The sequence below is a fragment of the Gossypium arboreum genome, chromosome 1, assembly GCF_025698485.1.
Source record: "Gossypium arboreum isolate Shixiya-1 chromosome 1, ASM2569848v2, whole genome shotgun sequence".
NCBI classification, from domain to species: domain Eukaryota; kingdom Viridiplantae; phylum Streptophyta; class Magnoliopsida; order Malvales; family Malvaceae; genus Gossypium; species Gossypium arboreum.
In genome coordinates, this window is record NC_069070.1 from 47,825,014 (window position 1) to 47,830,555 (window position 5,542).

Genomic DNA, 5,542 nt, shown 5'->3' on the forward strand with positions numbered 1-5,542 from the left:
TGGCCGAAAACCCAGGCGATCAGCTGCCTCCTGCAATTGCAGCTAATCAAAATCCTACTCCACGTACTATGTATGATTATGCTAAACCTTATTTAACAGGAATTAAGTCTAGTATAGTTAGACCAGCTATTGCTGCGAATAATTTTGAACTAAAACCTAGCACAATTCAGATGATACAACAGTTTGTTCAGTTTGATGGTTTGCAAGATGAGGATCCCAACAAGTACTTGGCAAATTTTCTTGAATTTTGCGATACATTCAAAATCAATGGCATTTCTGATGATGCCATTCGTCTTTGGTTATTTCCCTATTCACTAAGAAACAAAGCTAAACAGTGGTTGAACTCGTTACCACGAGGGTCTATCACTACTTGGGAGCAAATGATCAAGAAATTTTTACTAAAATATTTTCTGCCGGCTAAAATGGCTAAATTATGTAATGATATCTCTTCTTTTGTGCAGATAGATTTAGAAACACTTTACGATGCATGGGAGAGATACAAGGACGTATTGAGAAGGTGCCCTCACCATGGGTTACCGCTTTGGCTGCAAGTTCAAACATTCTACAATGGTGTGAATCCCTCGACAAGACAAATGATTGACGTAGCTGCTGGCGGAACCATCAACAATAAAACACCGGAAGATGCCTATGAATTTATAGAGGAGATATCACTGAATAACTATCAGTGGTAAGTTATGAGTCCTTCAATCCCACAACCGAAGAGGAACAAGTCAACTATATAGGTAACAATAACTTTAGATCTCAAAATAACCGATACAGTAATACTTATAATGTAGGTTGGAGGAACCACCCAAATTTTTCCTGGGGAGGTCAAGGAAATCCAAAGCCACAAAATCCTCAGGGTTTTCAACAGCCACCTTATCAACAAGAGAAAAAACCAAACCTTGAAGAGATGCTTTCTACATTCATCTCGATGATAAAAACCCGTTTCCAAAATACCGATACATCACTTAAGAATCAACAAGCATCGATCTAAGGACTTGAAACTCAGATAGGCTAGTTGTCCAAACTAATCTCCGAGCGACCATAAGGTAGCCTACCAAGTAATACTGAACCTAATCTAAGGGAACACCTCAATGCAATTAGCACTCAAGATACAGAAGGATTCATTACACCTGAGCCAGAAATACAGCAAGACAACGCGATGAACAAAGGACAAGAAGAGGTAAACAATAATGATCCCAAACAGGTAAGTACAAATCATGAACCTCGTGTGCCATTTCCTAAAGCGATGACGAAAGACAGAGCAGAAGAACAATTCGGTAAGTTTGTCAAACTCTTAAAGAAAGTACATATTTACTTACCCTTTATTGAAGTTCTTTCGCAGATGCCCAACTCAGCAAAATTCTTAAAGGAACTTCTGAGGAATAAAAGGAAATTAGAGGCTACATCGCATGTGGAACTCAATGTAGTCTGCTCAGCTATTCTAAAGAATGAGCTACCTGATAAATTGAAAGATCCAGGGAGTTTTACAATTCCTTGCTTAATTGGTAGTCTATCTGTGAATAATGCTTTAGCTAATCTAGGGGAAAGTATAAATGTTATGCCATATAAAATGTTTAAACGACTAAGTCTCAGTAAACCCAAATAGACTAGGATGAGCATACAATTGGCTGACAAAACAGTTAGATTTCCTAAGGGTATTATTGAAGACATTCTCGTTAAAATTGAAAAATTTATTTACCTAGTAGACTTCGTTGTCTTAGATATGGATAAGGATAATGAGGTACCTTTAATTTTAGGACGACCATTTTTACCAACTGCCAGAACCATTATTAATGTAGGCACAAGAGAGCTAACATTTCGTGCAAGTGACGACGCAGTAACACTCCAAGCACACGACTTAGTCAAAACCTCTAAGACTCAAGATAATGCTATAAAAACTGTCGATGATAAAACTAATATTCAATCGTCCTTGCAGGAACTTCCTCAAACAAAGACAACAGAGACAGTGCGCTACTATCATGAAGAGAACAAAGACATCCATGAAGAACGAAGACTACGGATAGAGGAGCTAGATGAACGGCGAGAACACAAACCGAGCACACATGATAAACCAAAACTATGCAAAAACAAGCCCGATACCTTTCCTATTCAACTTCAAGTCGACGATACAGTCTTACTAGGTGACGTTGATCTTCACATTGTCACTACCACACCAAATGAGGAAATCCCTCTTACGGTACTTAGTATTTTTCCATTCGGTACAGTGGAGGTGAGTCATCCCAAGTTCGACACTTTTAAGGTAAACAACACCCGTTTAAAACCTTATTTTAAAATTGACAATAGGAATGAGGAGTATGAACTCCTCGAACCACCATAATTATTCAACGGAAAGGTAAGTTGAGCTTAGACTATAAATAAGCGCTTCTCGGGAGGCAACCCAAGCACTAGCATATTTTTATTTCTTTATTTTTATTTTCTCACACTTCGAATAAATTAACTTAATCTTTGAATTGCAAAGTTTTTTAGCACACACGGCCAGGCACACAGGCATGCCTAAAGCCGTGGCCAAACAGGGGAAGAGACATGGTCGTGCGATACGGCCGTGTTGAAGCAGGACATGATTTCCCCAAAACACGGGGTGCGATAAATCCCCACGGCCGTGCGCCATGGCTGTGGTGAACTTGATAGGAACACATGGGCGTGGGAATGAAAACCCACGGGCGTGCCAAGGACAAGGCTCGATTCTGTTTCTTCGACACGGGCTGCGACACGCCCGTGCCCTTCAACTGTGTATAACAATCTACGGGCGTGCTACCATAACACACGGGCATGAGAGAAGTGAACAAAGCTACGCACAGTCGTGCGACATGGTCGTGTGCCACACACGCCTAAGGCACACGGGCATGGGATAGTAGCCGAGCACGACCTAAATTGAAAAATCTGAAAAACACGGGCTCACCCTAAAAGTACATGGGCGTGGCCCTAGGCCGTGTGACCCTCTCTTATATAAACAAACCACTGTTCGTGTTCTTCCCCCTTTCAAAACCCTAGCCGAAAACTCCTCCTCCCCACTCCCTAATCTTTATTCCGGCCACCATTCCCAAGATTCTCACTTCCTGAACCCTCAAACCACCCTGAAATCCATTCCCCTTGCAGTAATCCCCACTTTCCCCTCTCTATACCCTCCATTTTTTCCTCCACACTGCTATACCCCTACATCACACGCCCATGCTCGACATCAACATGCCCGTGCACCGCCATACAGCAACCTTTGGTTCACTTTCTCAACTTTTTTTTTCCAATTTGTATTGCTACATTAGTGTTCTACATGCTTTACATAGATATTGTAATATTTTGCTTTAGACAAGTAAAGAATTTGCCTTAGAATTTTCTATATTTGAATTATTTAAGCCACTAAATAGCATATACTAGTTTTGGGCCTCTTGTTTAACTACTGATGTATCTTGGATTCTATCAATGCTCATATATTTTCAGGTACATTATGTCGTCATCAAGAGGAAAGAAGGCCACGGTCCCATCCTCAAAGAGACTTAGGGACCAGGTTCTTCCTCAGTGCGTGCTACAGCCGAAGTTCAGCACCCGTTCCTTGAATTTCCACAAGCTTCGCAGGAGAAGTTATTTCAGATACTACGTACATGACACATCACCATAGGTCGCTGCATCGACTGGGCTGCCATAGAGTAAGTCCAGCTCGTTGACGCCATCCGCGCCCTCCTGTCCACAGACCCATGGGAACAGTTCTTCGCTATTACCGAGCCCACTTATTTAGATCTAACATTAGAATTATGCTCTACTTTTCATTTATAGGTGGTGATGACGAACAATGACGACCCAGGCACCATTCACTTCCAATTAGGCGGTCTAGTTCGTGCGATGAGTGTCCCAGAGTTTGGAGTTGCTCTGGGACTTTACACCGATGAGTTCATGAAGGAAGAGGACATGAATGCACTCCCACGCAATATCCACATCTCCCCCTCCTTGAGTTGGAAGGCTTTGGCACCACTCTCTTCCACCTACGACCCCAGCCGCTCGAAGGCCTCTGCTCCCCCTTTCCCTACGATATATCCATGCCATATTGGCATACAGCTTGATGGGAAGGAGAGAGAGCACCAGCGTCGTCACCACCCACGACGCCTACTATTTATGGTGCATGGCAGATGCACACGTGACCGACTTAGCATAATTCATTACTTTCGCCATTCACCATCAGACCGAGCGGCATAGGAAGGGAGTGATCTCTATCGGCCCCTACGTGACGTGCCTTGCCAGATACTTCGGCCTTCTCAGCATCGCGGCCCAGTCATCAGCGCTTACCCTGATAGGTCAGATGTCCCCATAAGGCATCACGACTATGTCACACATGAGGATGATCGACCGCCAACGTGGGACCGATCCTCCTCAGTATCGTCTCTCGTATGCCATTGATGAGGAGGATCTTGAGAACATCCCTAATGATGTTCCCCCACAGCCTGAGGAGCCCTCTACCATGCCACCTAGGGAACGACTAGCTCATACGGCTACTTCATTGGCACACCTTTCCGACCGACTCGCCCATTTCGAGCAGTATTGCACTACATAGTTCGAGATGATCCACGAGCGAGATCGACGACGGGACTGACAGAGGGACGATATGCAGGCCAAATGCAGCAAATGTGCCAACACTTCCACATCGCCACTCTAGCACCACCACCTGAGGGCCCCACCGACGAGGATCATTGACTCCTCCTATTTTTTTTATTTTTATTTTTATTTTATTTTATTTTATTTTGATTTTTCTTTTGATTTTTATTTTCATTTCAATTTTATTATTTTATTTTGAAAGACATATCTATATTAGTAAATTTTACTTTTTCCATTTTCTGTTATTTCTAACAAGTAATTCCACTACGCTCTCTTCCACACCAACTCTTAATAAACTCTTCATGATTCTACAGACTTCCAAGCAAAGCTGTTATGAATATTTTACGGAATGAGGAAACAAAAGGGAAATAATACCTCACTAGTGCCATGTTCAACGACCCAATTTCTTCATCTAGCCAAGATCAAAGGCAGCTACCACTTTCCCCAAACACTCCATCCTCATAATCAAGCTCCACATCCATATAACAGGGAGTTTCACCTCCTTTCCTCTTATGGTTTTCTTTATTTTGAATAATCTATCTTTGTACATTGAGGGCAATGTACATCTTAAGTGTGGGGGGTGAACATGAAACCTAACTTTTTCCATTATTCTCGAATCCCTAAATTTGGTCTTGTGCTCAAGTGATTTTCTCATAATATTGATAGAATGAATTCTGATTGATCTATAATTATTGTTGATATGTTGTGAATTAGACCAAGGGAATTATACATGATTATTTGATTATAGGACCTTAAAGAATCGAGCATGATAAGTTGATATTTTGAGGACTAAAATATTTTAGATTATTTTCCTAAATTGAGGTATTATCTTGAAATCTTAAGTATACAGGAATGACATCAAAAACCCAAATTTTTGGTGAGATTTGTGAGCCTTTTGAGCATATAGCTTTCTTTCTTGCTCACTTCTTTTGTG

At 41.7% G+C, this 5,542-nt stretch overlaps 1 non-coding gene across 1 annotated transcript; it reads right to left on the reverse strand.

The window, feature by feature from the left end:
• Positions 1-428: 428 nt before the first annotated feature.
• Positions 429-535, reverse strand: LOC128282335 (small nucleolar RNA R71). Its single transcript, XR_008272587.1, has one exon. It is a non-coding gene; the product is annotated as a small nucleolar RNA R71 (small nucleolar RNA).
• Positions 536-5,542: the final 5,007 nt, after the last annotated feature.